Source organism: Syngnathus leptorhynchus, chromosome 7, assembly GCF_054491065.1.
Source record: "Syngnathus leptorhynchus isolate UIUO chromosome 7, UIUO_Slep, whole genome shotgun sequence".
Taxonomy (NCBI): Eukaryota; Metazoa; Chordata; class Actinopteri; order Syngnathiformes; family Syngnathidae; genus Syngnathus; species Syngnathus leptorhynchus.
The window spans coordinates 1,670,221-1,681,101 of NC_141201.1; the positions used below are offsets into that span (position 1 = coordinate 1,670,221).

At 44.2% G+C, this 10,881-nt stretch overlaps 1 protein-coding gene and 1 non-coding gene across 3 annotated transcripts in view; one reads left to right on the top strand and one right to left on the bottom strand.

The window, feature by feature from the left end:
* The window catches only part of cntn5 (contactin 5), a 67,844-nt gene that overhangs the window by 43,950 nt on the left and 13,013 nt on the right, over nt 1-10,881 (bottom strand). The window contains exon 1 of one of the 2 annotated variants that reach the window (XM_085915641.1): nt 755-965. The exons of the other annotated variant lie outside the window; for it this stretch is intronic. The gene's annotated coding sequence lies outside the window, so the exon portion shown is untranslated. Of the gene's footprint in view, nt 1-754; nt 966-10,881 lie in introns of those variants that run through there. 2 annotated transcript variants of the gene reach the window in all.
* Nucleotides 10,688-10,760, top strand: trnar-ccg (transfer RNA arginine (anticodon CCG)). The gene has a single exon. It is a non-coding gene; the product is annotated as a tRNA-Arg (tRNA).

The window sequence follows — 10,881 nt, forward strand, 5'->3', positions numbered from 1 at the left end:
AAGGCAGGTCAAGAGATCTGACTTTCCGACGAGGCCCCCCCCCCCGCTGTTGAGTTAATTCCGCCTCATGTTTGGGCCAGCTCTCCAAGCTTCCTGATCGACAACATTCAAGAGTCTTTAATCTTTTACTTTCATGCACGTCTCTGGGCGGTGCTGCATTATACATAAAGAAAAGCCACATGGTAGCTGAAGAAGGATTTCCTGGTAGCGCATAAACATTTTTGCCCCCTTCCCCAAGTTGTTGGTCTTGGTTGGCTTTAATCATAACTACCAAGCCTGATGATGAATACTGCTGGTTAAAAAAAATAAAAAGACATTTTCTGTGCCCTTAAAACTAACATGGAACCCAGGCAACAGCGCTACAAGGCAATACGGCAAAATTGAAAAGCCATTAAATTGCATAACGGTTGGACTACAAGAACACCTGCAAAAAAAAAAAGCACTCTTGCGCGAACTCATCTGCATTAATTGCACACCCAAGCAGCTCTCATTGTGCACCCAAGTGTTCCGAGGTGTTGATGTAAGTGGAAAACGATCGTCTGTGTGTCCAAGCTTTTCCAACCAATTCACATTTCCATCTTTCATTCGATAACGAGCAACTTCATTAACTCCAGACAGGAGCAGCAGGTAAAAAAAAAAAAAAAAAAGAATCATTCAGAATATTATGATGACGCGATGGTTAATTGATCATTTTTATTTGATTTGCATGGAACAGTTTCGCAACATATACACCCAAAAAAGTGCTTCGACTCACCAGGAAAGCAGCGGGTACGGTCCGCCTCCTTCGCCGCGCTCCTCGGCTCCTTGAGCGGACCTTCGCCGCCTCCACCGTCGCGTCCACCCACCCTCAAGACGAGAAAAATGTCCAGAGAAGTCCGAGAAGCTACTCAGCGGGTGTCCACGTCCATTCCCGAAATAGCAGACGAGCTCTCCGCCACGTTGAGTCCCACTGGTACGGTTTTGGGTTCAAGTCCGCTCGGTCGTCAGCTTCCGACGCCGTGACCGGCTAGAGTCCCTCTGCAGGACCGCATCCCAGCCGCTGACTGACTACTGAGTGAGTGAGTGAGGGAGGGAGGGAGGCAGGCATGGAGGGAGTGGGTGGTTTTTTGTTGTTTTTTTATTTTTTTAGCGAGGGAGGACGGTGGTCCTCCACCCGCTGCGAGTGAGGGGAAAAAAGAGTGGCGTCTCCCTCACGACACCTTTGGCCACTCCTTGTTGGCGACGTAAGATTTTTATGTCGATGATGATGATGATTGAAATATAATGCACATCCTCTTTAGAATCATTTTGTAGGGACAAGTTTCTAAAAAGGATCTTAGAAGCACTGAATTTTCAGGGACGGTTCGAGTTTTTTTTTTTTTTTTTTTTAAGGGGCCTTGATTGATCTATGGTGGCGGGGAATAATTAATAAATCTATTATTTTCTGTAAAATCCTGACTGTGTTAAGCAATTAATTTCCTTTAAGGTCAAACATGTCTCATTATAAATGAACCATTGCTGCTGAACACATGTTTCAATTATACTGTAGGCAAAAATATAGACTTTTTATTCCTAAATGTGTCATAACGGATCCATATTGGAATTGATATTATATGTACTTTTGTCTCATAAAACTAAATGGAACGTCCAAATTTCCACATTCACAGGCACTCGTGTGATATAATTAAATATTTGGGAAAGTTTTTAACGAGACGCTGAAAATGCATTCATACTCGTAATAGTCTTTCAAAAATATGACTGTTTTCAAGCCATTGTTAGTTCATTTTCTCTTCAGTGTGACCTTATTCTACTTTTTGCAAGCTGGAGTGTCAAACTAATTTTCATCACAGGCTCCGTTGTAGTTATGCTTTCCCTCAGAGGGGTGTTAAGACTGTGAGAATCACATGAATGGAAAAACCTAATCAAATAATTGCGAGAACACAATTACCCCTGTGTTTTCATCGCTACTGGATGAATGGCAGGTTAGATTGATGGAAACAAATTGAATTCGAAATCAGAGTCGGGAAATTTTAAGAGGAGGCGTCTCGGGCATGGCTGGAACACGAAGTAGCTGGGGAAAGTCCGGTCTGCTGTTTCGCGGTGGCCGTTTTGGGACAGGTTCTGGACCAAAAACAAAAGCCAAATCAAACATAAATTAGCCCCACTATGGAACTCACAAATAAAAAACCTGGCTGGCCAGATTTGGCTCTTGGGCTTTAAGTTTGACAACAGCAGTCCGCGCTGGGGTCCTCTCGCCGCCCGTCATTAACGCTTTCAAACTGGCGGATATCCTGGAGACCCGCTCCCTCTGTTTCTGGCATCACTTAACAAGCTCCAGTTGCCTCCGAGCGTTTGACTGACATCGCCGAGCCTAACGGCCTATCTTTGTCCGCCATCATTAATTAAACAGTTCCCGCGACGGAGCGCGTTTCCTAATGCGCAAATAATCAATTCGGGCGCTTTCAGCTCTTATCGGCTAGTAGATGCCAACTTTTGAGAAGCGATAATTGGGGGTCCTTTTTTTTTTTTACGACATCACTGATATCCTTTGAGAGTTTAGCAAATCGCAGGCGGCGGAGAAACACATCACGGTCCGCATTGTCGGCCGTGTCTTTGGCTTGGTAGTTAGCGAGGACGTGACTTTCAAAGTCTTGCAGATGAAACGGTGTTTCCCCTTTGCTGTTGTGCGCTAAAACTGCCCCATTAGACGCATCGTCATCCTTTCAAAGCGTCGTCTCGGTGGTGCGAACATGACGAGCCGGTACAAAGAATAAAATAAAAAATAGAGAAATCGTTTTAAACTGGACAACGGAAGAATCAGAAATGTAAAATCGGCCAAAGTTCTTGGCGTTATTTGCTCATTGCCGCTGACTCAGCCGATAACTTTTGGGTTTTGGAGTGTCATGGGTATGACGCAAGTGACGCCATTACAGATGACAGCTGATAGGGAGGATACATTTGGCTGACATCAACAAGAATAGCAATTATCTTAGCAAAGGAAGGAATGTTTTTGTTTGGAGCTGCTTTTTGTAGCCAAGCTTTTTGGCACGTCGGGACATTTATCCGCCTTGAGGAAAAAATTGGTCTCTGTAGAGCGTGTTGATAGAGCAGTGGCAGCTTTTTGCCACATTTGCAAAAATGTCTTCAACACAGACGTGCCGAAGCCAAGTTGTATTAAATTGGTTGCTTTTGTGACGATTTGTCGTTTGTTGGCAAGGATTCCTCAATTTCAGATTGTTTTAAATAAAGTTGCTTTCTTAAAAACATTGCGAGGGAGCTTGTAGTCTTACCGACGGAGTCACAATTATTTTTTTTGGCCTTTGACGCAGCTTACCTGCTAAGTGCCTTTTAAAATATCGCAAGCAAAGAAGGCTACGCTAACCTCGGGCTCAGGCTGTCATGCGGTATAGAGCGGGTTGTTAGCCGCCAGACGACAGCAGCCACACGTAATTAAAGCGAGCGCCGTGCATTTTGCAAGCAGCTTAGAAATAAATTAGAGGCTGACCGAAAGGGGTGTGCGTGTGGGAAGCAACTTTCTTCCCAACTTGTGAACATCACAGAGAAGCAACGGCGTATCCTCGAAGGCCACTTTTTTTTCCAAATGTCACTCATTTGAGATTTCCTGAAGTGAGATCAGTTCTTCGTGTTTAGTTTTGCTCATATAAAAAAACAAAAACATTTCAGTCAAATAACAAAGAGACCATATGGCAGTTGGCAGATTCCAGACTGAGAATGTTCCAGAGCATACTTAAGATACACATCAATCTAAAAAGCAACAACAACACGGAGTGTCCCCGTTACGTAATCCTTCCACACGCACAATTTCACACTTCCAGCCAACACAAATTTCTTGACATCTGCGACGGGCGACACATTTGCAGAAAAATCTACGGGGAGTGGAAACTTCGACATTTAAGACGTGTGACGCTTCTTCGACGGTGTCAGTGCCAAACGGAGACAGGTGGGGAGAGAAAGAAAAAGTACAAAATGTCTGGAATATCGTGAAGATGCACTCCAGCGGGAGCGTGTGCTCATATATGTGTTAAATTTGTCGAGCGTGTCTGTCTTTCAACGTTTAAGCGTGGGCTAAGAATTGTCGTTTACGCCGGTGCAGATGGCGCGTTGCATTAACGTGCTTAGCAAACGCGAGCATTTCATATTTATTGCTCAGCAGATGCCGACTATATAGGCGGCGGTAAATTAGAATTTGTTCGCGAGACGGATGCTTTTCATTATCGGGAGCATCCACATCTGCTTGTTTTCCAAACGTGCAGCTGCAAAGAGTCACTTTGAGGGATATTCCTGATGGGTGCGTGCGGGGAAATAACAATTGAGTAAAAAAAAAAAAAAAAAGTTGGACTGTCAATTGTATTATATTGTGTATTTTGTTGTATTCAATTCACATTATGAGTGTTTATTAGGAGCGATGGGCATACATAAAAGTAACGCGGCCACTGTTTTATTCATCCGTGACTGTTGCTGTTTACAACTTTCGGGTTGGCAAGCGGGCTATGAAATACAACCAACGCTGTGCCTCACGAGAACATTTGCATAAACATCATGTCAACAAAACAATGCAAACGCAGTCAGCAAAACACCAGCGATGTACATTATTGCACACTGTAGACGACTGTTTTTTTGTTTTGTTTTTTCATAGGCCACAAACGCTGCATCAATAATTCAAGCGTTGCAATGATGGTGGAAATGGAAGGGAAAAAAAAAAAAAACAACTCAGCGACTTAATAACAATGTATTACACTAAACACTTCAAGGCCATAAGCGTAAAACAGTAACATGAAAAAAGGCAAGGACGCTTGTATGTCTGGTTTGTCAAGACAACACGCCATCAAACCTTGAAGCATCATAAACATATCTCGACATACCTTCACTTCTGATTTGAACACAAAGTGCAAAGTATCTACCCCGCCCGGTTAGCGTTTTGTTTAACCGACTCGTAAAGTTGGCCATCTGCCTCGGCTGAGCTGTCTGCTTGAGAAATTGCGCGCGGCATCACCTCTGAAACACGCATTGCATTTATCAGCGCTCGTGCCAACAGAAGGTTGGTGTCACCAATCATCGAAGCTCCCCATCACAGTCGTCGACCGCCGCTGTCACAAATAATACAGTCCGACTTCATTCGGCCGGAACGGCAAATCGCCTTCATAATTATCCAGGCGTAATCGTATCCTGCGGCAATGACTGTCACCGGAGAAGCGCCATTAGCCGGACGCCGTCACCAATTGGCTCGTCAACCGCAGGAAGCCTCGGTCGAGGCCGTGGCTTTGAGTGGGGAAAAAGTTCAAGCAGGCTAGCGACAGGAAGAACAATTAAAAATGATCTGAGAGAAGTTGAGTCAAAGAAGACATGCTACAACTAAGCTAGGCTAACCGGCCGGTACAAGCTAGCTTCTTGGCTATCGTTATTTCACATCTAACAGCATTGACAGCATTTTAAGACTTGTGAATAGTCGACATTTTGAACAGACAAATAATCACAAACGCAGCTAGTTCACATAAAGAGAAAAATGTTCAAATTTGGCAGGACTGTCTGTTTTGATTTGGAAAATATTGTTTGTGACAAAGAACTCCCATTAGTCCAACATTGATGTATTTATAGTTGCTAAAGAAGGCTTTGTGGATGCTGTCATTCGCAGTCCTTGCGGGAGGAATCCTCATCTCTTGCGAGGCGTCCCATTTGTCCTGTAGTAATTCATTACCCGTTCACCCGGTAGTGACAACGACTCAATTCCATCTGGCTCACCGGGTCCCGGGGGCCTGCCAAGCCTGGAATAATAAGGACGGCCAGCAGGAAACATATTTGCTCACCTATTACCCCGATAACAATGCCATGATTGATTTCGGTTTGGATTATCCTCGTGTCAGCGAGCCGCCAAGAGCCTCTTTAATGGAAGCCGGCCGGGGCCCTCTTTCTACCTTGTGTCCGAGTTCCGAATCACAGGAGATAAACACGGAATAAAGCGGAAGCCGCAACGTCGTCAAAGCCCCGGCGGTGACAATCACGTCGGGCTGTCACGTCGGGTCGCCGGGCGGTCTCGCCGGCACATGAAAGTCAGTATGGGGTCGACAAAGAGGAGCTTAGTCGTCAAGGTTACCGAGACAAGAGAATTGTCGGCGCGCTTACCGGCAAAGCCGAGAGACTCGATTGAATTTAGCTGAGGTCTGTTGTTTTGTTTTCGCCGTCACTTTGCAAACGGACGGATGTGTTGCGAGACAACCGAGCTAGCTCGGGTCGCCGCTCGCTGCCATCGCTCAATTCTACGAGTCTCCATCCCGTTTGTTCTAAAACCTTCAAGAGTCCTGAGCAAGACTAACTATAATCTACAAAAAAAATAACTCCATGGGCAAGGTAAGACTGAATTTCAAGTATCTTCAGTTGACATTTATTTGATCCTCTTGACCAGTCAGAGCGCTGTAGCAAGTGTCTTTAAACTCAGCCAAGGTCAAGCTTTCGAACTTATGACTTCTAACGTCCAAAGAGCGTCTGTTCATGTTTGGTTCTGCTTTCATATCAAAAGCAAAACCTTCAATCCAACTTTAATTTCCCACCACTGTTGACTTTAGTACAAATGATAGTGCCTACAAACAAATCTGCCTTTGTTCCTGCCATCCAGGACAGTAGCGGTACGATTTGAATCACGAGAGTAGTCAAATGGTCACAGGCTTTTAAATGCCATCGGGCAAAAACAGAATTTTGGGCTCGATGACACGATTGCGACCTACATATAAAGCACTTTGGTCATAGAGTGTACTTGAAACTGCCCTGTTGTTTACACTCTGAGGACATTTGTGAAAGCTAAAGTGCCCCTACGGACATAAACGGGGTTTCATAGAAAATGGCGCAAAGTAAAAAACTCGCTGATATTAAAGACTTTTCCAATGGGTCGCGCTGGCTTCAGAGGAAGAGCCTGACAGCTGGGCAAACGTTGGCCTCCTTTCCCTGCAGGGGGCAATAGACGAGGGGAGGGGGGGGGGGAGGGCATCCCGCAGCCCCACTTTGAAAGCACCCTTGATCACGTGTGTACGCCGCTTCAGATAAGCACACGCAAGACATGACTTTCCCCGCGGTAGCCGTCACTTTGCGTTAACGTTCGACATCTCAGCTTTCATCGCGTTCGAGTTCGGGTAAATTAACGCGGCCGATCGACTAATTGGAAAATGAATCGTTTTTACGTATAACAAAGCATATGTTGGAGACAAATTCCAGATTTGAATTGTTGATCTGATTGAGCAAGATTATCAGGAGTGATTATGCAGGAGTTGTAGTCAAGAAGAAGGTATTACACTTTCCAGTCATCTTCTCTCTTCGACGGCAAATATCGTTTTTTTTTTTTTGCATCTTGGATATGCGCCAGGTCTGCTCGAATTGATTAACAGTGGTTCTAATTCCACAGGAATGCTGACACGCCGCTCGGCGAATAGCGCGTCCTGAAAAACACGGCTTCTTAGCGCTCTCATCATCACGACGGGCCGCTCTGCACAAGTTAATGAATAAGTCATCGGGAGGCGATCGTGATTGATGTGTCGGAAATAAACAAGCAGCCAGAATTACCGTGCTCGCCAAATAGTTTGTTTGGCTACTTAGTATTCCATCTGCATTTCAAACCGAATTTTCAGATTATTGGCGATTGATTCTGCAGATTACTCTGATTTTGTTAGCACCTCTAAAAAAAGTCAGCTGGATCTTAATCCTTCTCGTTGTAAGAACTGCAACAAAACTAGCGAGACTGGGCTATTTTTTATGCTAGTAAATGTAATAAGTACTAATAACGAGCAGATATGATCTTAACTTTATCTGAAGTGGGAGGAAAAAAAGGAAGTGGAAAAGAAAAAGAAAGCTTGTGGTCTGTGAAACAAGACAAAACGTCTGTTGGCAATTAGCATAAATAAGACAGCAGGTTGACTAGCTGGCTAAAGGCCATACGTGAAAAGACACCTCTTGTGCTAATCTGCATTTTTAGACTTAAAGGGGACAAATTATGGAGATTGGAGTTGCTAATAGCTTGCATACAAATAGCTCTCTCAGCAGTGCCTGCCCACCCGTCAAGTATTTAAAAAAAAAAACACGTCTTATCTGCTATTATTCAAAAACATTTTCATCTCAAAACCATCTTTTGTGATAAATGGCACATGGATTAGGAAGCTATTGGAGAAAAGCAAATGTAGATGCAGCAAAGACTCTCTGGTTTTCAAGAACAACCCAGGCTAAAGTTAGCTTCTCATCAGATTGTCAACATCTTCTATATACGTACATTCAGTATAGGCTACACAACAAACTGATGAATAACTAGTTTCGAAATCAGAGACTAGTTAAAACTAAAAATATGTTTTACAAAGTGAAGACAATTTGTAATTGTAGTAACGACAAAGTCTTTGAAGGCCACATAAAATCATGTGGCGGGCCGTATCTGCCCCCCAAGCCTTGGGTTTGACACCTATGCCGCTAGACTAAAACACCTGGAACGGTTTTACAAGGTGGGAAGACAAAAACAAATAGAATTTGTCTCCTTTAAAAACCATCTGAAATATGCAAAGCCCATCTTGAGCAGTAATGTAGTAGCAAAAGGTAATAACATCTTCTAAAAAAAGGAGAATTCACACAGCGGCAAGCTGTTCAAATGGCTCCGAGTTGCATTTGTGCCCTGGGAGACGCACTTTGGGATTAATAAGTATGGCTTTAAACTCATATTCAGGTTTTCAATGAGTGAAAAAAAACAGCCATTATAGGTGATTATAGTGCACGGAAGCTGGCGGGGTGCCGTAAAAGAGCAGTCGGTCGGTCTGTCGGAGGCGTAATCTCGGCACAGGTTGGCAGTCGTGTGGGGCGACCTGAAGGTGAAAGCCTTGAGAGCCGACATTAATCATTGACCAGGAAAGTGGCCCAAATGGTGTTTACATGGCCGCGGAGGGCTGGACTCTAACAAATGTGGCGGCCTAATTTTCCACACTAAGCGGCGAGCGTCAGGGGTCGTCTAGTCTACGGCGTCACGTGATTGACGCCTGATTTTTTTTCTTCTGATTTTATCTGTAATGGAAATTTACCTGAGGTTGTTGAGATTAACTGGCGTGGGAGTCCTTGGGAAAAGCCACTTATTTTTTTGGAAGCCTCTGATGGAAAATGTTCACGACTTTATTACGCCCTTCTGCTCTTATTTTGTTCGACTTCCTTTCCACCCCATCCCCGACCCTGAGCTCAACCTTTAGCTTTTGATGGCGCTCCAAAGGAATTATTCACCGTGACCCTCGGCGCTGTGACAAGGTCACGGTCTTACCGTCTCGCCTTTCTCGCCGCGTCTGTTCCCGACGCGTAATTGATCTGGTTAAGAAGCGTGGGAGGGAAGGTCACGGGTTGCCGTAGACACATGCTCTCCATCAGAGTGACACAGGTGGCCCCCGCCATGTTTTTTTTTTTTTTGCCTACAGCCGTCTGTGATGAGCTCTAATTAGTTAACAAGTCTTGATGAAACGGGGATCATTTCAGAACATGATTATTGCTGTCAAAATGATCCTGGTTGTTGTTATTTTTGGAATGTCGTTGAATTCCTTGATTTTTTTTTTAAGAGGATGCGGTTTGCCACACCAGGGTGGTGCTAATAAAAAAAATTGATCTTGATCAAAATCTGTTGAATTTTAGACTCATTCCCCCAATTTTTTTTTTTTTTTAATAACGAATCTGTCAAAAGTGGTGGACACAGCTGAAATCTTTAGATTTATTGGTCGTGCTCGATAGTTTGATTGGCACACTGGACTCTGCCCCACTATTTTATGGTGTACCACAAGGTTCACTGTTGGGGCCCCTGCTGTTTACATTGTCTTTGCTGCCCCTAATTTATTGTTTTAACTGTCTATTTTTCATGGCTGATTTTCACATGAAGTGGTTGCATCCGTTTTTGGTCAGGAAGTATGTTTGATTTGCAGTAACAGTGGTGAAAGGAGGTCGAATGCTAATAAGTACAGTTATGTGTGCTCCTGTATCGCACGGTACTACTAAGAGCTATGAGCTTTGTGTTTTCTATCTGTCTGCAATAAAAGCTTTCAAATGCCTCCAGCTTGTTTGTAGCACCATGAAGCTGTCAGACAACATCTGGTCACACATTTGCGCACTGAGGAAAATCTGCAAGTACATTTTAATAGGAGCGTGGTTGCTTTCGAGAAGGAGATGGATTCCAAAAAGAATGCAAGGTTCAATTTGCGCCTTCGCAAACGGCTTGGCTTCATTAATCAGCCCTGGATTGTTCTTGAAGGACGTTCAGCAGACTGGATCGGGCAGGAGACGCCGGCAAGAGATGCGATGGAAAATCAGAGCAAAGATCTGAATGAATTTCTCCGGTCTGGGAATCAGGCAATGCGGCAGCAGCTGCTGCCGCCGGCGCTCGCAGTCAAATAGCCCAAATTGCAAATGAGACAATCGACTCGGCGGCCATCGAGAGGTTTTGTTGACGAGATGCTTGTTTATGGTGTTTGCAGAGGATGTCGATGAAAAAAAAATAGTTTTCAACATGCAGGATGAAACTTTGAATCCGACACAGTTCTGATGCTGTTTGCTCATTTTGGGATGAAAAACACACTTGTATTGATAGAACAACTAAGAAGTGTAAACAACATTTTGGATGGTTTTCAATTGTAAACAAAAAACTGACTGCCACTTTATTGTCCGTTACGCTACTTTGAACATTCAGAACCACAAGTGTGACCCAGTGGCCTAATGGAGAAGGCATCAGCCTCCGGAGCTGGGGATTGTGGGTTCAAGTCCCACCTGGGTTGTAACTTAGGTTAAGAATCTGGTTTTTAGATTATGCTAGTTTGCTATAAAACACAATGGAACTCTCTTTCACCGACAACCCAGGTTAAACCGACCTCCTTCCCGACAGATTCTCGACCGTAT